Source organism: Rhinopithecus roxellana, chromosome 6 (genome assembly GCF_007565055.1).
Source record: "Rhinopithecus roxellana isolate Shanxi Qingling chromosome 6, ASM756505v1, whole genome shotgun sequence".
In the NCBI taxonomy this organism is placed as follows: Eukaryota; Metazoa; Chordata; class Mammalia; order Primates; family Cercopithecidae; genus Rhinopithecus; species Rhinopithecus roxellana.
Window position 1 is genome coordinate 31,273,397 of NC_044554.1, and position 21,735 is coordinate 31,295,131.

At 38.5% G+C, this 21,735-nt stretch overlaps 1 protein-coding gene and 1 non-coding gene across 2 annotated transcripts in view; both read right to left on the reverse strand.

Annotated features, from left to right (window-relative positions):
* The window catches only part of CNTNAP2 (contactin associated protein like 2), a 1,672,147-nt gene that overhangs the window by 576,586 nt on the left and 1,073,826 nt on the right, over positions 1–21,735 (reverse strand).
* Positions 11,993–12,099, reverse strand: LOC115898401. Its single transcript, XR_004058140.1, has one exon. It is a non-coding gene; the product is annotated as a U6 spliceosomal RNA (small nuclear RNA).

Here is a 21,735-nt window from a genome sequence, read left to right on the forward strand (position 1 = left end):
TAAAATGTTCAGCCATGTGATAACAACCTGAGGACCATGAGGTTGTGCAAACCTCTCTTCACACTGGAGTTCCCAAAGAGGCAAAGGACTGAAAATTAAGGTCACAATATAGACTTTTTCAAGCAACTATATTTTGAGACCCATGCCAGGATAAGTAGTTCTTATACTATCTACATTTGCTGCTATGCTACAGCCAAGGAATACAGTGATTGTTTTCTTTTTTTTTTTTTTTTAACAAATCAGAAAAATCATTTATTGTTTTTTAAAGATTTTTACCAAAAAGCATTTGAAAGTAGAAATATTTCTTTCTGCTTAAGTAAAGGTTAATCTTGAATGGTCTTAAAATGTTGCCTCTTTCCAGAAAAGGATCTTCCCCAGTGATACATATAATTAAGCTATGCTTGAAGGCTGAAGCAGCCTGTCAGCTAGATACTGAAGTCTCAGCTGGCTATCTCTTCTCCCATCCAAGTACTAACCAAACCAGCCCTGCGTAGCTTCCGTGATCAGGCACTTTCAGGACGGTAAGGCCATAGACAAGTTGCCTCTTCTATTTTTGGTTTGTGTCCATTTCACCTGCACACCCATTCCAATGCCCAACGTGCCTATTGCTAAAAAGGACTCAAGTGAAAGTGACGACAATCTCACTTGCCTCCTGTACCACAAATGTGGCCTTGGTGACGGAAAGGGCATGGCTGGGTCCACAGAGTCCCGGACCTGCTCACAGGGGTGCAGGGCTGGAGAACAGCTTGTTCAGGAATTGTCCAAGCTGATAGAACAGGCAGGAGGAACAGGTTTCTTTGCGTGTTTCTACTGTACAATTGGGTGTCCTGTGGATACTTATCAAAATAAAGATATGATTCATCTTAAATTTTCTGGCTCTACATTGATAATGCTGCATAAGGTATTTACATAATGACAAGATTACTTCAGAAGGGGACAGTCAGGTAAGATGACCTCAGATGAGGACAGTCAGAAGCACAATCCTGACTCCTATTCAGCAAATCAAGAATAGTTGTAGTGAAACAGATTATGTTCTAAAAGTCTACACTCCTGTTACCTCAAAGATGATTAATTTGTTTTCCCCTATAAACAATGATGCTGAGGAATGAAATTACTCAATCTGTTGGTATATTAACATTCATAATTGTGTTTATTGAAACACATGGTCATTTACTTGATGAAAATGTAATATTGGCCTTGAGATATTTTCATCTGTGCAGATTGTCGTAATGATATTACTATATTATGCTAATGGTCACTTTACAAAAATGAAAGTTAGAAAATGGCAACAGAATGTTGCTGTTTTATGCCATTTTTCCAGTAGAATCTCAATGATATATTAAATCAATCATATTTACTATACTTCTAGGCTAAATTTTACTGAACAATTATCATCCTGATTTAATATACTTTTCAGAGTACTTAGCTGGAGTCTGGCATAACTGATGTGAGTTACAGAATCTCTAATGCGGAGATGTTAAAGCTTTTTTGACTCTGATCTCACCATTTGAGAAAAACAAACAAAATTAAAATTCCTCCCAAACTGTTAACAATACAGTTATTCATCGAAAGGTTTGCTCTTTTGTGTATGAATCATGATTAATAAATTCTATTCTATGAATTTTTGTCCCCTGGTATTTAAGCTTTCTCCTGTTTCGGTAATTTGGAACAATTTCAGGAAATTAAATATTTAGTTACTTTTTTACCATTAACTAAAGTTTGAAGCCCAAATGCCTTTTAAAATTCAGACAGGCCAAATTTTTAGCAGAAAAAGATACTTGAAATGCAACTGAAATATTTAAATCTAAATACAAAAGCTACTTTAAAATGGCTGAAATTATTCTCTTCCTCCTTATTCTCAGAGCTGCATATACTTACAGCAGTTATTAAAGTTTAAAATACATTGAATTAAAAATTATATTATTAACATAGAATATGTGGAAATAAATATAACACGCTGTGATTCACAGAACTGGCTGTACTATCTTATGCATCTGTAACAAATTGTCTCTATCAAAATTTCTTAGTCTGCAAGGGACTAAGGGCTTATAGGTGTCTTGTTCTTCATGAAGTTTAGGGATAATGCCCTCCCCTAATCACATGGTTGTTACTTACTACCTATGTGACCTTTGGTAAAGTATTTCACCTGGGTGTTAATTTCCTTATCTGCAAAATGGGAGTAATCATGTATCTACCTTTTATGGTTGTGAAGAGCAAATGAATTACGCATATAAAATATTAAGCACTTTGTAACACATGTGAAGTGAAACATATGTGTTTATTTTTAATAATAAACAATTAATGGCATCTTTGACCAATATAAACTGTGTATCAAAATTTTTACTTTCTGAATTCAATGTAGTTTATAATTTAAAATGTACTGTTTTGTTAAATGTATCATATTTTAGTGATTTTAAGGTTGGTGATTTCTTAAAAGAAAGTACACATTATTCTATGGATTAGTAGGAATTTCATTTTTCTTATATTGTCATTGAAGCCAAATATTTAAAAATATATAATTTATCAACACATAAAAATTCCATTTATACTTCATATTTATGTATAAGTACTATTTTTGCAGTCTTCAACATTTCAAATGTATTGACACACTCTTACTTTAATTTGAATTATTCCCATTTGGGACTTGTTCAAACAATCTCGTAATCAAAACCTGGATGATCCATTCATATCCTTTAGCAGGGCCTGAATATCCTGTGTTCCTCATGAGCTAACAATGTGAATAACTTTGTGAAATAGGTGGCACAGGGTTTTTTTTGTTTTGTTTTGTTTTGTTTTTTTCTTCAAAACAGAGTCTATGAAAATTGCACTTTGCCCCAAATTGTTCATTGCTTTTGCACACCTTGTAGCACGTGCAGCTGGGGAGTCTCTTTATGACTGAGATCTCAGTCCCGATCTTCTTTCCCTCACAGGAGGTGCTCATGACATTTTATCTAGTCAATTCTCACCTAAAGGGCTTGCCTTAGATACTGACAAATGCCTGAATGACAACAGAGATTCTGGCAAATGCTGTGATAGTGTGTTTGTTGGCGATTACCTCTCTCAACACTGTCAAAGAGTCAGATTGTAAAAAATGTCCACACATACAACTTTTTCTGTTATCATTATATGGACTCAGAAAATAAAGCAAAGAAATGAGGCAATTTTCTGGACAATCAGGCAAGAAAAATGGCCTCAATTACTCATTTTGTCTCTCTGTCTCACTTGTCTAGACATGGCTTGGGGGCAGGGGATGAAAATTTACTACAGTTTTCTAATACATTGATTACTTTAAAAACTAATTTTTTTTGACCATTTGCTGAAGGAATCTTTGCCTGAAGATCAAATTGAGTCTGAAGCCGGAGGTAGTGGCTATTTTTATTTATTAGACCATGAGGTCACCTAGATTATGCTTAACCAACTTTACAAGTAATTTTTCTGAGTTTAAGGGTTTTTTTTTTTTTTTTTTTTTCATAAAGTCACAAGGGCTAATTTCCAAGTGGATTTTGGAGAAGATTTATGATTCTACTTTCTGATCATCCAAACCAAGAATCTAGATCCCATTAGGGACAAGGTCTTAGAGACGTGATGTGAGTACCTTTCTATCTTCCCTTTCCTTTCCGTCCCCATGAGTCACTTCTCTTCTGGATTACATTCAATTCTTTCAGATTCATTCTGATCTCCATTCAATCCTTCCTTTCCACTGTGACCAGAGTGATTTTTCTTAAGCACAAATTAGCCCGTGTCCCCTTCCTACTTAAGATCCTTTGATTCTGCGTAAGTGCTTTCAGGATGAAATTCCAAACTCCCCAGCGTACCACACAAAACCCCCTGTGTAAGAGTAGTGTTGTACTTGCTCTCTTATCTCCCTCCCAGGCACCTCCCTAGAGCTACCTGGACAATGTAGGAACTCAGACGCCCCCACCTGCAGTTAGGCTCCTTCCTGTGCCCCAAGCAGTGGTTCTTAACTAGGTGATGCTGCACTCCAGGAGAGAATTTTTGCAATGTCAGGTGACATTTTGTTTTCGTTTCTTTTTTTTTTTTAATTTTAAATTATAGATCTAGGGGGTAAAAGAGAAGTATTGTTACATGGATATATTGTCTAGTGGGGAAGTCTGGGCTTTTAGTATAACTATCACCCAAATAGTGTACATTGTACCCATTAGATAATTTCTTATTCCCCCTCCCACCCTCCTCCCTTTCTGAGCCTCCAGTGTCTATTATTCCATGCTCTATGACCATATGTGCACATCATTTAGCTCCCACTTACAAGTGAGAACATGAGGTATTTGGCTTTCTGCTTCTGTGTTATTTCATTTAACATAATGACCTCCAGTTCCATTCATGTTGTTCCAAAAGACATGATTTCATTCTTGTTTACGGCTGAGTAGTATTCCATGGTATATATGTGTGTGTGTATACATATATATACATGGTACACCCACAAACACACACACACACACATATATATATATATATATACACATACACACATACACATGTATATACACCACATTGTCTTTATCCAACCATCCATTAGACACAGGTTGATTCCATATCTTTGCTACTGTGAATAGTGCAGCAATAAGCACACAAGTGCAGGCATCCTTTTTATATAATGATTTCTTTTCTTCTGAGTAGATACCCAGTAGTAGGACTGCTGTATCAAACTCTAGTTCTATTTTCAGTTCACTGAGAAATCTGGAGGAGACATTTTGGTTGTCACACTGGCACCTCATGGACAGAGGCCAGGGATGCTGTTAAGATCCTAAAACACACAGGACAGCCCCCGACAACAAATAATTATTCTGTGAAAAATGTCAAAAATGAGAAACCCTGTCCTAAAACAGCCTTGATGGCTTTCTTTACTCACTTTCTCCTAGCCTTTAAGACTCAGCTTAAGAGGATTGCCTCTGGAAATGTTCCTTTACCGCCACCCAGCCTCACTGTGATTTACCTCTCGTTACTCTTCTTGTTACTTTCTTTTTCTCTTCTATAGATTAAAGCATATTTTAAAATACAATCTTTGGAATCTATTAGGTACCTGTGATGTTTAATACTGTGTCTACTTGATTGGATTGAAGGATGCAAAGTATTGTTCCTGGGTGTGTCCATGAGGGTGTTGCCAAAGGAGATTAACATTCGAGTCAGTGGACTGGAGAAGGCAGACCCACTCTTAATCTGCGTGGATACAATCTAATCACCTGCCAGTGTGGGCAAAATAAAAACAGGCAGAAGAACATGGAAAGACTGGACTGGTTTAGTCTTCTGGTCTGTGTTTTCCTCTTGTGCTGGCTACTTCCTGCCCTTGAACATTGGACCCAAAGTTCTTTAGCTTTGGGACTTGGACTTGCTTCTTTGGTCCTCAGCTTGCAGACGGCCTATTGTGGGACCTCACCTTATGATTGTGTGAGTCGATACTCTTAATGAACTCCTCTTTTTATATATGTCTAGCCTATTAGTTCTGTCCCTCTAGAGAAACCTGACTAATACAGATTTTGGTACAAGTAGAGTGGGATCTACTGAAAAGATACCGAAAAATGTGGAAGCAGCTTTGGAACTCAGTAACAGGCAGAGGTTGGAATAGTTTGGAGGGCTCAGAAGAAGATAGGAAAATGTAGGAAAATTTGGAACTCCCTAGAGACTTGTTGAATGGCTTTGACCAAAATGCTGATAATGATATGGACAATGAAATCCAGGCAGAGGTGGTCTCAGATGGAATGAGAAACTTGTTGGGAACTGGAGCAAAGGTGATTCTTTTTATGCTTTAGCAAAGAGACTGACAGCATTTTGCCCTGCCATAAAGATTTGTGGAACTTTGAACTGGAGAGAGATGATTTAGGGTATCTGGCAGAAGAAATATCTAAGCAGCAAAACATTCAAGAAGTGACTTGGGTGCTCTCAAAGGCATTCAGTTTAAAAAGAGAATCAGAACATAAAAGTTTGGAAAATTTGCAGCCTGACAATGTGATAGAAAAGAAAAATCCCATTTTCTGAGGAGATATTCAAGCCAGCTGCAGAGATTTGGATAAGTAACGAGGAGACAAGTGTATTCACCAAGACTATAGGGAAAATGTCTCCAGGATATGTCAGAGACCTTTGTGGCAGTCCCTCCAATCACAGGCCCAGAGGTCTAGGAGGGAAAAACAGTTTTGTGGGCTGGGCCCAGAGTCCCTGTGCTGTATGCAGTCTAAGGAATTGGTGTCTTGCATCCCAGATGCTCTAGGTGTGACTGAAAGGGACCAAGGTACAGCTTGGGCCATGGCTTCAGAGGGTGCAAGCCCCAAGCCCCGGCAGCTTCCACATGATATTGAGCCTGAAGGTGTACAGAAGTTAATAACAGAGGTTTGAGACCCTCCACCTAGATTTCAGAAGATGTACGGAAATGCCTGGATGTCCAGGCAGAAGTTTGCCACACGGGCGGGGTGCTCATGGAGAACCTCTGCTAGGGCAATGCTAAAGGGAAATGTGGGGTGGCCCCCCACAGGGAGTCCCCACTGGGGTGCTGCCTAGTGAAGCTGTGAGAAGAACACCACCATCCTCCAGACCCCAGAAAGTTGATCCACTGACAGATTGCATCATGCACCTGGAAGAGCTGTAGACACTCAACGCCAGTCCATGAAAACAGTCAGGAGGGAGGCTGTACCCTGCAAAGCCACAGGGGTGGAGCTGCCCAAGGCTGTGGGAGCCCACCTCTTGCATTGGCGTGACCTGGATGTGAGACCTGGAGTCAAAGGAGATCTTTTTGGAGGTTTAAGATTTGACTGCCCTGCTGGATTTTGGACTTGCATAAGGCCATTAGCTTCTTCATTTTGGCCAATTTCTCCCATTTGGAATGAGTGTGTTTATCTAATGCCTGTACCTCCATTGTATCTAGGGTGTAATTAACTTGCTTTTGGTTTTACTGGCTCATAGGCAGAAGGGACTTGCCTTGTCTCAGATGAGACTCTGGACCGGATTTTTGAGTTAACGCTGAAATGAGTGAAGACTTTGGGGGACTGCTGGGAAGGCATAATTGGTTTTGAAATGAGAGGACAAGAGATTTGGGAGGGGCTGGGGCGGAATGATATTGTTTGGCTGTGTCCCCACCCAAATCTCAACTTGAATTGTAGCTCCCACAGTTCCCATGTGTTGTCGGAGGGACCCAGTGGGAGGTAATTGAATCAGAGAGGCAGGTCTTTCCTGTGCTAGTCTCTTGTGATAGTGAATAAGTCTTACGAGTCCTGATGGTTTTATAAAGGGGAGTTTCCCTACACAAGCTCTCTTCTCTTGTCTGCCACCATATGAGACATGCCTTTCACCTTTTGCCACAATTGTGGGGCCTCCCTAGTAACACGGAACTGTGAGTCCATTAAACCTCTTTCTTTTGTAATTGCCCAGTCTTGGGTATGTCTTTATTAGCAGCATGAAAATGGACTAATACAGTACCTAACATGCTTATTGATTATACAAATGAATAATACTGATTAGGGCAAATTCGCCTATCCATGAATGCTGATGGCATGGTGAAATGTAACAGGTTTGAGTCCCTTTTAGCTATGCTTACTTATTTATGAAATGCCTTTGGGACAGAGCAAAACTTTCATGAATTCATTTAGAAATTCAGAGGAGAAAAATTAAGACATTACTAAAATAAGTTAATTTTCGAATTATGACTATGTACAGATTTTTCTACAATTTCAATTTTACATGTTGGAAACAGAACAGCTGTGTGAATAACAGACAAGAGCCCCATCCAAGGCTAAATACTATCGTTCACTTATTTTCCAAATATTTATGAGTGCCTGCTATACGCCAGGCATCACGCTACCCCGAAATGTCATGATGAGCAAAATGTCCTGTGTCTGCCCTCAGAGAGTGACAGTCCAGTGGGAAAGACAGACAATGCAGAAATATTATAAATGAAAAAATTACAAACGGTGATCGTGACTGTGAAGAAGAAGGGAAGGGTGTTAGGAAAGTTTACAAAGAGGATGTATGTGTGGGGCTGGTCTTTTATAAGGGGCAGGAGGGCTTCCTGTAGAGTTGTACTTTGGAGCGGATTTTGACTGGGGAGGTGGTGCAGGGTGGGGGAGGAGTGTGCCAGCCAGAGGAGGAGCACATAGAAGCCTGAGGTGAGAAGGGTCCTAGCATGTTCTGGAACGAAAGAGAAGACTGGTGTGGCTGGAATACCAGGGGAAGGGGAAGGCTGGGAGGACACTGGGCTGGGGAGGTGGACAGAGTCTTTTATATAATATTAAGTGTTGACAGGGTCTTTAGGCTAAAAAACATTTAGGGGAGCTGTTATGTGTGTAATTATTCCTAACTGAAAAGTTCAAAGCACTGTTGTTTGAGCTATATTTTGTTAAAACCAACAATGACAACAACAAACTACTGGGACAACAAAAATTTCTTCCTGGATTGCTTTTTAGATTGGGTATTTTCATAGTTGTATTAGTTTCCTAAAGCTGCTGTAACAAATGACCACAAACTTGGTGGCTTAAAACCACAGAATGTACTTGCTCACGGCTCTGGAGGCCAGAAATCCACAATGGAGGCCTCGGCAGGACTGCACTCCCTCCACAGCTCCAGGAGAGGAGGTTTTGTTTGCCTCTTCCAGCTTCTCGTGGCTCCTGGCATTCTTGGTCTTGTGGCCACAGAACTTCAATCTCTTCCTCCCTCTTCACAGGGGTCTTCACATGAGCTTCTTCTCTGTGTGTCAAAGCTCTCTCTCCTTTCTCTTATGAGGACTCTAGTCAGTGGATTTAGAGTAGATTTCTAAGTCTAGGGTGATCTTAATCTGCAGATCCTTAACTGCATTACATCTGCACAAACCCTGTTTCCAAGTAAGGTCATATTCATATTCACAGGTACCAGGGGTTAGAACTTGGAGTTATCTTTTTGGGGGACACAGTTGAAGTCACTACAATAATGTTGATTTCAAATCATTATTACTAGATTATACTTGAGCGTTATTGCTGTGTTATTTCTTAGGGTATTCACCTCAATACCCCTCATCCATTCACCACCACTAAAGATGGCAGGTGCACAAAGAAACAAGCAGTACACTGATTTGGATGTGGGACTCAGCCTGGGTTGGCCACTATCTTGGCCACTATCTGCTGTGTGACACTTAACTCCTGCGAGCCTCATTTCTTCACCTTAAAACGAGGAGTGACACTTGACCTTTACATGTATTATACCCTTTACATGTTTTCTATGAATCTACAACTTCATGACTCGCTTCATGGCTCTGCTCACATTTTCTTGACCATGCTGATGCTTTGGCCTCTGGTCCTCCTGCTTTAAAATATTTTAATCCTTTTCTGAGTCAGTGGGGATGGTGGTGGTGGGGCCTTCCCTGACCTATGTAGCTGGATTCCTACTCCAAGTCCTTGCACAGAGAGAAATGGTTTTATAGAGGAATGTTTCATTGGAGATGAAACAATGATACTTTGGCAGCTGGGGCAATTCTTTTCTTATCCTTATTGGAGGATTAGTCCCCAGGTGAAGTTTATTTAGCACTTGTCATTAAAGAAACATGAGTTGGTTAGAAGCCAGTGTGAGCAAGTAGAGAGAAAGTATGTTTCTGATTCAGTTGAATTATAATAAAACAAGCATCTCTGTACAGTTTAAGATAAACCCAGATGAACTGAATACTATTTATAAAAGCTAAAACCCTTATTAACTTGACAGCAGCATTATGATTAGGCAAAGTGTGATATAACATAGGTACAGACTCAAAATGGACATAAATGATGCCCATCGTATTTATTTATGACAAAAAATAGTCAGAATTGTAAGCACTAGTGATGTTAGGTTTTCTGTTGAAAGTGATTCTTTCTCCATACGTCTGGGGTTTGAGTTCATGTAGCCACCAAATTCTGCCAGAGTTTAATGAGGTTCACAAAGGTAGGAGATCCATTTGGTCGATGTAGGTGTCTATGAAAGAGCCGGAAACATTATAGTCTGGCAGGGTACCAAAGGGAAAGAAATCATTGAAAAGGAGGCATAAAGGGAGAAGAAAGACAGCTATTAAAAGTTGAATTCTAGTAGAATTACGAGGGTATTTTTACAGCACTTGGTTTATTTTTAGATGGCCTCCTCCATAGACCCCAACACAAAATGCATCACAGAAGAGTACAAAAGAGCAATAGTCCTTTTTATGAGATTCTGTTCAGAGGAAAAGAAAAAGAAGATTTAGCCAGCAGCAGGAATTTGTTCCACCTAGCTTTAAATGGAAATCACTTTTAAAGCAGTTATGGAAAAATTTAGCTGGGTTCCCAAACAATATAACTTGTTCAGTGCAAAGTCTGATTCAGGGAGCTTCTGCCGGCAAATCATTATTCTTGCACTACAAGAAAAAGGGTGTATTGTTCCCTGTTACAGGAGAGCTAGGGAAAAAGAACATGATAGTCAGTAGAGGAGCTAAAGAGACTTGATTTATAGATTATATTGACTCACTAGTGTGGAAAGAAAAAGTAACCCATATCTAATCTTTCAATTCTTCCTTTGAGGCATCTTTCAGATGTGTACCTTCCTCTCCATGACTTCTGAATGTGTCTTCATGCCGTCCCCTCCCTCTTGTTCACCTGCGTTGCCATCATAGTCCCTCGCTCCCCAGCTGGTGTACCAGGTGACACTCAGCCCCATTCCCACCTTATTCTGTGATCTCTCCTACAGCACAGGAACTGGCAGTGTAGGAACTACATTTCCCAGAACCCCTTGCCAAACAGAGCTTTGATTTGGATGCGATCAGTAAGAAGCCCCTGTGGGAGATTTGGATGGCAGAGAAGTGTGTGTTGGGGCAGTGGCCTGCTGACATGCAGAGTTTGGAACCTAAAGGGTTTTTAGTAGCCTTTAGAAGTTCACCAATAGATACCGGAGGCTGCTGTGACCTGTGGGGAAGTTTCCTTGAATTTCCGACCTGCCTGGAGGCAATGTCTAATCCCTCGGTAACCATTGGAGAAGCTGAGGCCAGCAGTGACTGGCCTTCCTCAACCTCAGCGACTCCTTTCTGTCACTCTCATAAGCACATCAGATCCCTTCTTCCTTGGAGCATTGAGGAAAGGTTCTGTTTTTCTGATTGCTTACATCACTGCTCTCTGGAGCCCGGAAATTATCTATCACAGCTCCTTATTTTATGGATGTAGCTCAGGGAGACTAAGTGACTGCTCAAGATCACTCGGCTCCTTAGTTATGGAACCAAGCCTGGAATCAATCTCTATCCTAACTTCCAGGCTGGCGCTAATTTCTATTGTTTCCTGCCTCTGTAGATGTGTATACATACCATCTCCTCATGTTCCCGCACATTTTTATACCCCTATTTTGTTGTATCTATGATGCCAGCAGTTATCATTGTTTCATGAAAAAAAAAAACCTAAGAAAACTACCATCAAATAAACGGACTCGGTAAATTTTAATCACTGCAAAATTTTATGCTTGCTGAAAAAACTCTTTTCACTTTAATTATAGAGTTTTAAATTATTTATTGCATATACATAAAAAATTAAATATAAGCAAAATAAATTGGGTGAGATATTTCTGAAACTTCCTTTCATGTAGAATATGACTCTTTGAATCATGTTTTTGACTCAGAGTTATTAAGCCTAATTATGTATAACTCTATAAATAATATATATTAAATATATTATGTATAAATATTATAGATAATGGATATATAATAAATGTATATAATTAATTAACTTACATAGTTAACATAGTTAAATGTATAGTTTATGTTTATATATAATTAAATCATATATTTATTAAAAAATATAAAAACATATTGAAATATATATTAATAGTTTTAAAATATAAATTTCTATGCCATCAAGAGATAAGATGAGGTCATATTTCCTTAAAAAATGTTAACTTTAGTTTTAATTTTGTGGGTACATTGTAGGTGTATATATTCATGGGGTATACATTAAACATTGGTGTAGACATGCAATGTGTAATAATCACATCATGGATAATTGGGTATCCATCCCCTGAAGCATTTATCCTTTGTGTTAAAAAATATGGAATCTTTATGAATTTATGTGTCATTCTTGCCCAGGGGCCTTGCTAATCTTCCCTGTATTGTTCCAGTGTTAGCATATGTGCTGCCAAAGCAAGCGCAATGTAACATTTAAATCTGTTAAGCAACTAAAATGCTGTGGTGCGAGACTCTTAAGTCATTTGGCAATGACATAGAGCTAGACTTCTTTTTTTACTTTTGCTTCCTGTAGGTTAAACATACATAATACACTGTCTCACCCATCCTCTTTCAAAACAAGTAGTTCCTAGGAATAATAAGAGTGGTCTATAATTGTCTCTGAGGTTTTCTTGCAAGATGCTGACATGTGTGTTACACGTTGTTCTCCTACATGCAAGCATTGCTTGTGACATCACAACTGCCACCTGGCTGAAGGCAACTATAAGATGTCATAGATTCTAAGATGCATCCCAATTTCAGAAATATTACAATAAAAAAATCATGTGTCACAAAATTTATTCAATTTTTAGTTCTGCTCTGTTCATTTCTGGGTCTTCAGGAAGAGTGTATGCGTTTTCAAGGTATAGTTAGTAGCAAAGAATTATTTTTAGTATCTCAGAATACAGGCGTACTTGGGGATTATTAAAATATGGTTTTTCCTTAAACTGAAACTTGTATCTTATGTATTCATAATGCTATTGTTTTAATGTAACTAATCACTATAATTTATGATTAATTTAATGTCTTTAAGGCATAACATATACAGCTTTAATTCTTGTTTGGACCCAACAAATATTTATTGTTCTCACATTACCAGGCATATTTGCATCTCAGGAGATTATTAACTCTCATACTTAATAAGAATTCCTCTAACTTGAAAACTCAAAGATTAAGATTTCTGTGACATCTATGTATAGATAGCAAGGCTATGGTAATGGAATTGGTAAAATCTTGTTTTGTTTGAGAAAAATAAGGCAGAAAACGAAATTTACTTCTTTGAGAGGATACACTTGCCATCTCTTCTGTTTCTTAGAAAATGGGTTTTTACTGTGCTTATTCATAACCGGTACCTGCTTCTTGAACATTTGGCTGAGAAGAAAAAGTAGCCTAGCAATCAGCAGGAACTTGCTAATACAAGAGAATGTTATATGGAATAAAGTAATGCATACAAAGCATGGCACCTGGCAGATGTGTTTCCATCTGTTGCTCTGACTGTTATCTTATTTTCCCTCCAACCAATTATATGGTCTTTCCATACTTGGCAAATAGTAGGCAATCAATGAATGATAAGTTCCTTCTGTTTCCTGCTCTTGCTCCAAAGTTAAAGCAGGGCAAATACTTGGGTTGAAAAGATTTTCCCTTCTTTACAGCTTGCCTACAGTTTTGAAGAAAGTAGACGTAGTGGACTGAATGTTTATGTGACCCCCACCAAATTAATATGCTGAAATCTTAACACCCAAAGTGATGTTAGGAAATGGGGCCTTTTGCGGGGACGTAGGTCATGAGATGCAGAGCCTTCACCTGTGGTATTAGTAAGAGGCCCCAGAGAGTATATTTTCTCCTCTGCTATGAAAATTCACAGCCAGAAAGAGTCATCTATGAACAGAAAACTCCCCATCACCAGATACCAGATCCGCCAGTACCTTGGCATATCTTGGACTTCTGAGTCTCCAGAGCCGTGATAAATGAATTCCTGTTGTTTATAAGCCACCTAGTTTATGTTTTTTCTTTTTTAATAGCAACCCAAATGGACTGAGACAGTGTGTACTCCAAGTCACTCACAATCTCAGAGTCACACATGTATGAATACTCCATGGAAACAAAGTCCATCATAGCACGTTTGGACTAGAATGGGTGCCCGAGACTCTTTTGGCCTAAGGTTGCTATGCAGATCCACTTCTGGAGCAAGGCAGCTCCAGGATTCTGGGAGACCTTCTCGCGGTAAGCAGATGTAAGATTTCTACAGGGACTCCGTGGGATTCACCAGAGCCTGTATGTGACACTTGTGACCTCTGCTTTACTGGGGACCATGTGGCCACCCTAGCTGCTCTGTATTCCCCACAAGGATTCAGGCAGATGCCCAGTGGTCACTCTGACCATCACAGGCCAGTTCTAATTGTTACTGTGGAAAGGACCTTAGGATATCTGAAAATTGACCGTATGCTCCTCCAGTTGTTCTTGTATATACATCATTTAACACTGGAAAGTAGTACTGTAGAGTGTTCATTATTTGTGTGGGCTTTCCAGCTAGCCAGACAAGTTCCAATCCTGGTTCTGTTACCTAGTGTCCTATGACCTTGATTAATTCACTTAACACTTCTATTTCAGCGTTTGTGATATTGGAAAAATGCCTGTCTCACAGGGTTTTTTTGTGAGGATTGAATGAGATATGTACATGAAATGCCTGGCACAGAGTAAGCACTAAATATGGAGAGCTATTATGATCATTGACAAACGTGACATTTAAGACTTTTAATTCAACATCATTAGCTCATCTGTCTTATTGACACTTAATCAAGACTTTCTAAAGTGTGAGCTCATATTAATTTCCCAGTAACTCAGTTGTCTACTTGAGTTCATTTTCTTTCACCAAACTGAAACTAACTCCTGTGGCATGATTGATTTTGCCAGAGTGATTCTGCATATCCTAAACAGGATCTTTCCATCTGCTGTTCAACCCCATCTGTTTTTGCCTCCAGCTGATCCAATTTCATATCCAGTTGGTAGAGGGCCACCTGAAAAAAAAACCTGCAGTATGTTCTGATGTCCTGAAGAAATCTTGAGAAAAATTCAGCATAAAGAGTTCAGTCACTTGGACACACTAAAGGCTCAGTAAATTATTTTAGGGAAAATGGGGAACTTGCCATATGGTGATGTTTCTTGGTGGTGAAATTAGGTCATATCAAAGTTAGAACAAACAAGGAAAACTCGTGCCTAGCAGAGGGCTATGTGCAGTACAGACTCTTTGTACTCATGAACTAATTAATATAGTGCTATTATTATGTGAGAGAATTGTAAATCCTTTGAAGGTGATGAATATTCCAAAGATGCATCACTTCATTTCTAATGTATTATTATTATATTTATATTAAAAGTATGATATTTTAGATGATTAGAGAAACTAGGACGTTTAAGACTTTAATTGCTCTTTCACAAAATATGCACTAGACTGCATTCACTTGAGCTGGACTATCAGTGAACATTTATGAAGAAAGAGATGCTTCTCTGAGTGGTGTAGCATGCTGTAAAAGCAACAGCACTGAGCATCACCCCAACACAATTTTCTTGTGCTTATTAGATGCCAGATGTTGTCAGATGCACTTTGCCTTTATTACCTTCATGTATTTTATCAAATTAAGAGACAATTTATTGTTTGATGCCCCATCATTTTATGTGGCGCTTCCACAAAAGATGTGCCATTGATTTTAAGAATCATCCCAATTAAAATGTGAAGTGTGCCTATGTCATAGAATGAAAGAATATGATAATCTATGATTCTTTAGAACACCTCCAAGAGGGTCATTTTACATGTGAATAAATTGAAACTCAGTGATATTAAATGAAATGCCCAAGCCCCTTTCAGCTAGAAAACAAGGAAATCTGGACTTGGATCCAATTTTGTCTGCTCCCTACAATCTGTAGTAACCTTGGGCTTCAATGCCCTGGTTCTGAAGTGATTGTAGTTCCAGAGATAGTAAGTACCAGTGAGCAAAGCTCTAGAATGAATTTGTACATCTAATGCTGTACCTGGAAGCACATCTTCATATCTGAAATAAGTACACTACACTCACCCATTTCTTCCCCTTTTTTCCCCCTGGTTTCTTTCCTCATTCCTTGATGATCTACATAGAAAATCATGTTTTAAACGAATTCCTTTTCTCTGTTCTGTATCCTAAAGGCTCACCTGTTTTGACAGTGGTGTAGCTCACATCAGAAATCATGAGAATAGGACGAATGGCTTTCTTTAAGGAAAACATAAAAGTTTCTCTCCTTTCTTGTAGAATTTCTATTATTATAGAAATAATGGAAATATGCTTTATCTTTGATTAAATAAATGATGGGTTTAATGCAAGAAGTCACTGCGTTACTTGCTTTGGCCTGGAAAACAACTGGTCAGAAACCTCCCCAGCATTCTACCCTCTCATACTTTCTAAATCATCTCCTTCCCACCTTTTTGGGCTCTATAAGAATATAGCCAGCATCACAGGAGCTATCTATTTCTTCTTCCTGTGACTCTAAGAGCCCCAAGCTGAAAACCCAAAGCTTGGCAAGAAAAAAATCCTAAAGGTAATAACATATTTCAATCATTTTACCAATCTCTTGCGTCTTTCCTCCACAAAATACACAGAGGATACCCCTTGACAAGTGTTACAACCTAATTTGTTTAGTAGATCTTGTGGCCCACACTATTTAGAGCAAAATATTCATTTACTCAACAAATTTTTTTGAGTGCTTTTTATGTGCTATGCTAAGCACTTTACATTTACTATGTAAAACTTACACAACCACTTGGGTAAGTTTGGTTCCTAGGGATTAACTGGATTGCAAGGCCACGAAGCCACAGAGTGCTTGACACCATGCATAGGGAAGTCAGGTTGACTCAGAGCCCTTACTCCATCTGCCTGGGGCAAACAGAGAAAATTTTTGGCCTAGGATATTTTTCATCAACAGTGAGTAATTACTAAAGTTATTACTAGCGGGGATTTCAGGCCTTAAAATGTATTCAGCTTTTATCCTGTGAAGAGTGAAACCCTGTCTCTACTAAAAATACAAAAAACTAGCTGGGCGTGGTGGTGGGGCCTGTAGTCCCAGCTACTCAGGAGGCTGAGGCAGGAGAATGGCATGAACCCAGGAGGCGGAGCTTGCAGTGAGCCAAGATCACGCCACTGCACTCCAGCTTGGGTGACAGAGTGAGACTCTGTCTCAAAAACAAAACAAAACAAAACAAAACAAAACAAAACAAAACAAAACAAAACAAAACAAAAAAAACAAAAAAAGTCAGCTTTTATTTAAAGGGGATATCCACTTAATGATATTCTTTCTTATTTCTTGATGAGACTATAATGATGGTTAAAAGAACCAAGTGAATTCATTACATTTTACTGTTATGGGAAATTCTGTCTACTTTTGTCCTGTGACTATTAGAAATGCATTTTTTACACATATTTTTTCACTTCAAAAAAATTCCAAGCCTTTTTTATTTATCCCAGAGTTCTCTATTTATTGAAGTAGCTTGCTGTTTGTATCAGTCAGTGAATTGAGTTTGAAGTCTCACTGATATCTCTGATAAAATATTAGAAAAAACCTGGGGTATAAATGCCAAATGGCTGTGTTAGAGTCCCCATTAAATTTGAATTTGATAAGCCTATGGATCATATATATAGCGTGTGCTATGACTTTTTACTTTCCATTCTCTGGCCAATATTAAACTGTAAATTGAAAGGAAATTCTTGGTCACCATCAAATTGATTGATTGGGTTATAAGCCAATCTTTAAGTCAAACTAATGTCAAATAGGACATAGAATTCTGGGATAGTTCCAATTATAGAATCAGAATTATGGATTCTTAATTTGGAATAAATTACAGGATTATACTATCACTTACAAATTTTAAGTATGCATTGAACTAGGTTTTGTATTTTCCTTTTGTGTTCCTTTTATTATTTCTATTAAGGAGCTCAGCCAAAATATCCAATTCATTTTTCCCTATCACTGTTAAAACATTTTCTTAGTGTTCTTGGCTTCAGTCTTTCTCTAAACCCATCCTTCACAAAACTGGCATATTGCTGTTTATAAAACTCATATTATATCCCAGCTTGTAAACTTCTGATGGCCTTCTATTGCCTGGCTTATAGGAGAATGCCTACAACTCCTTAGCCTGATGTAAATTACTACCCTCAATCGACCCTCAACGTTCTCTCCCTACTTTACTACCTACTATCCCTCTACAAAAACCAAGGAACTGAAGTGAGAATGGCCACCTTACGGTTTCATGCAAAAACTTTTGCCTTTTTTCTTATATTTTACATCCCATCTTCTATCTTCAACACCCACCCCCCATATCATCTTTTTGAAAAACCTTTCTTGGCCTCCTCAGTGCAGAGAGATCTCTGCTGCCCACTAACTCTCAGAGCACTTCTCTCTCTCCACCCCTTGTTTAGTGGTTGTCATCTCTTCTCTCATTTCTTCTCTATTTCATCTCTTCTCTTGATTTGCTGCATATGTATCTTCTCTTTTTATCTGGATTGTAAAAGTTTTTGGGAAAGATATTATTCCAGTGTTTGCAGATGGTGAGTGCAGGGTTTCTATCTTCAACAGAAATCTTATGTCTCTTTAGATGTTTATTTTCAATTTTATTGGAGAATACTATTATCATGCATCCGTGTGTTCTTTCTGAGGAACAACAATCCTAGTTTCTCCTCTCAAAGTACACTTTGACGATAATGAATTATTCTATTTATAGCTTTGTTATAAACTTTCTTCAAGTTCTACCCAACTATATTAATTGAAGTTGTGAAATAAAGTATTAGATGCAATTATAATGTAAAACACATCAACTCTGAGTACAGCAGAAGGGCTTGCCTCAATAAATTGTTGGGTCAATACTCCATTAACGACCAACCTGGTGCTAGTAAGAATGCTCACCAGAAGTACTGCTCAGGATATCTATAAACTGCACAAACCCATAGAGACAAATATGCATATGTTGTTTGCCTCTTTCAATTTTCTTTTAACAGCTCAACATACAAAATTGAAACAAGAATTATTTTTGTTTCAAAGGATGAAAGTAACTGTAACGATTGCATCCTAACATTTTTAATGCTTTAAGAAATAGGTAAATATTTGGTACATAAAATCTTAGACTCTATTTAAGCAGCATTTTACCTTCAGCACAATCCATAGCAAGTAAATTTACCAGTACCTCGGAATACTGTAAAATTAATTTCCTTTCCATTACTTGAATCCAATACTTCCTCAATTCACTTTAAGCAAAATTTCCTTCTCCCTGTCTGCCTTCCCTATATGGAAAGTGCTGGATGCCATTATGGTATCACATGACACACTTCTTTTGTTTCTAGTGTCCCCCAGACAACTACTCAGAACTTTCCTTTTCAGGCATTGTGTGACCACCATTCACTTCTCTTACTCCTTAAATATTGATTTGAGGCTCTGCAACAAAAAAAAAAAAAAAAAAAAAAAAGGAAGCTGGTAAAAGAGGCTTTTTTTGGGTGATACTGTGTTTTGGGACAATTTTTTCAAGTATTAAGAATCATATCATTTTATGACTAGGGAGGACCAAACTGAAGTCCAGGAAAATGACTGTCCAAGAAGATCCACAGTTACCTTTTTTGATACTCATATTGGCGATACAGACATGCCAAAACTCGTTCCTTCTTACGTGAGATTTAATGATAGGTACCATTTCCATATGGCCTAAACTGTTTGGTAAGCAGGGCTTATCAAAGCCCTGTAAGAATATGGGGAAATTCTGTAGTATTTGAACTTTCCCCCACCTCTCCATACATTCATACACAACTCTACCATAGACTTGAATGAGGTAGCAAGGCTTACTAGCTTCTCAAGACTTCTTCATCATAGCCAGACTTGAGAGTAGAGTTTCCGGGTCCATATCTTACAGATATGTGCCCCATTTTTACTACTGGAAGACAACAAGGAAGGAAGAAATTCTACTCCCTGTGATAGTTTAATCTGAAATGCAAGCTTAAGAATTCCAGAAATTGGGCCGGGCGCGGTGGCTCAAGCCTGTAATCCTAGCACTTTGGGAGGCCGAGACGGGCGGATCACGAGGTCAGGAGATCGAGACCATCCTGGCTAACACGGTGAAACCCCGTCTCTACTAAAAAATACAAAAAACTAGCCGGGCGAGGTGGCGGGCGCCTGTAGTCCCAGCTACTCGGGAGGCTGAGGCAGGAGAATGGCGTGAACCCAGGAGGCGGCGCTTGCAGTGAGCTGAGATCCGGCCACTGCACTCCAGCCTGGGCGACAGAGCGAGACTCCGTCTCAAAAAAAAAAAAAGATTTCCAGGAATTGGAAAAGTATTATTTCAGCCTTTTGAATAAAGGAGAGAGTACACAGTTAAACCTCTGAAGGCTTCACCAAGCCCCTCAAAGTGAATTTCTGCTAAATAGAATCTCGAGACACTAAACACATAATATTGGCATGAAGAATGTCTGGGTATTCAATAAGAGGTTTGCTGGTTTATACAGATAAGCCATCCCCATACACCTTCTGAATGCCTTGATGTCTGCTAGAAAGACAACGCAAACCTTACTCATGCCAGGGAGACAGTAAAATAACCTTCTTACATTGAGTTATTTGCTGCTATATTTATTTTTCTTTTTAAATATAACAATTGTTGGATTTTACAAATTAATAACAAAATGTCAAAATAAATCAAAGAGAACTTTACTACTTTTGCTCCTATTTTGTGAGAGTACCAGCTATGGCAGTATTTTCTTTCTTTTAAGCCATTCACCTATGGGCACATTCCGTAGCTTCAGTAATTTTTTTTTTAGCCCTTGCTTGCAAGTAATTGGTATTGATTTTTGCAGGTTACTGCTAATGTGTTTAGTTCCGAAAAGAAATCTAACTGTACCCCTCTCATCCTATAGTCCCTAGAAGAAAATAATATGTATAACTTCAGAGCAAACTGCAGTGGTATACAACTTCTTTAGGCAAAAATTAGGGGTGGGTGCCAAGTTTTTGCAGCGTGCGTGGCTTCATACCTCAAAGGCAGTGATATGTTTTAACCTCTGCATTATTTCAATTCAATGTGCTGATATATGAAGTGTGATGGTTAGTGGTTAATACTCCTTATGCTAGAGGAGTAAACAATGTAGAAATCTCATTTAAGAACAAGGCCCTAGGGAGTGACAAGAAATAAGTCTACCTCTTAAATCAGCACATTCAACTGGGTCTGTCATTAACAACATTGGCACTAATAGCTTTTAGCAGCAGGGCAGCTGCTGATTACAATTGGGTTTCCTGCAACTGTGGCTGCAGAAGATCTGAAGCCTCCATTACAAAGGCAGAAAACTGGGGGAATGCACATGAATTCAAGGTAGAAGGGAAAAGCAAGTGGAGTGTGTAGACTTGGAAGAAAAGGATTCACAATTTTCTCTATAGTTAAACACAATTTTGCATATCAGCAGATGGCGTCAGTAAAGGGAGTTGAATATATGGTTTGGAAAGCTTTGGATTATTGCAGAGCAAGTTTAATTATCCAGAATCAGCTCAAGAAGCTAGTACCTACTGTAGAAGACAAGGTTTCCTTCTGCTAAAATATATTTTCTGTACCAACTCTTGTCTCTTGCAGAGTTGACAAATAGCAAATAAGAGTAGAGTAGTAAAAGTTATAATAAGAAATTTACATATCATTGTTTTTCTAGGTACACAAGGCAAAAAGCTCACACCTTAAATGACAGCCATATTTTTGACTGAAAGTGTCTCAGCGATGTCATATACATCGTGATGATAATCATCAGCTTCCAACTTTGAAACATCCACTTGGGATCCTATTAGTGGGGCAGTATGAATGATCAGGGCACAGTTCCCTATGGCAGTATTAATGATGCAGTGGAATCAGTCAAGGACAGTTAACACAGCTGATATGAGTAAATAGGGTGGATAAAGGAACACGAGATAAACTGTTATTATATACGAACATTTTGACATAATCTGGCAGGCTGACAAAATAGACAACACTCCAAAAATATATTTAGAAGTCAGATTAAAAATTTCAGTGGAAACTTGCAATA